The sequence below is a fragment of the Nicotiana tabacum genome, chromosome 13 (genome assembly GCF_000715075.1).
Source record: "Nicotiana tabacum cultivar K326 chromosome 13, ASM71507v2, whole genome shotgun sequence".
NCBI lineage: Eukaryota > Viridiplantae > Streptophyta > Magnoliopsida > Solanales > Solanaceae > Nicotiana > Nicotiana tabacum.
Genome location: NC_134092.1, coordinates 6,606,599 through 6,607,585, shown reverse-complemented (window position 1 = coordinate 6,607,585; position 987 = coordinate 6,606,599).

The following is a 987-nucleotide window of genomic DNA, read 5'->3' as shown; positions in this document are numbered from 1 at the left end:
AATGGTAAGTACAGACACTTAAGAACCCTTCCACGTGGGTAGTAATTGATTCTTCGAGCGTTGAAACTACCACGTGCTTTTCACCCCAGTTGCATTCCTTTTTTTTTTACCTTTTCGAGAATTTTCTCGGTGATTGGACACTGGTATATCAAGACCGGCTCACATCGGCCCGGTACCGAAGAAGGTTTTTCAACTTTGAAATCAATGACAGTCGAGCACCCTACCATAACGAACTCCTAGGGGCGGAGCTCCGCCGCATCCTCATCGTCAGTAGACCGCGATGAAGAAGCGACCTCTTTCTGCGGCACAGTTTTGGAGGTTTTCGCCATTGGTAAATAAAGGAAAGAGAATTAGGTTTGTTTGTGATGTTAAAGTATATGAAGCAGAGGCATTTTTGAAGAAGATACAAGAGTAGAGGAAAAACTTTTGAGTAAAAAGTTTGGATGTGAACAAAAGTTTGAATATTTATAGGCTTGATAATGACGGTTCAGAACCGGTAGTGGCCGACCAACGACAAACAAACATTTATTGTCTTGGTAACTGGACCGTTGGGACGTTTGTCGCATACGTCATAATCGGGCTCATCACTGATGTCATTGCCCACTTAGTTGGAGTTTAGAAAATCATATCGTTTCTCACCACATTCCTTCCGAGAAACGAGGGGACTATCTGTATACTGTCAAAATCGGTTTTGCCCTTCATGTAACTAGTCGAGATTGGAACATGATGGACCAAGGGTCGTCATCGTAATATCAAGATGAGATCTGAAGCCAGGTTATTGAGCTCAAGAGTCAAGGACCGATCAATACCGAGTTCGAAGTCAATATCGAGCTCGAGTCCTAATCAAACTATGATGTGAAGTGGTGTTATCGAGATCGAGATCCAGACCGATCAATACCGAGCTCGAATCGATATCGAGCTCGAGCCAATACCGATATCGGCCAATATCGAGCTCGAGTCAACATCGAGCTCGAGATCCAAGACCGA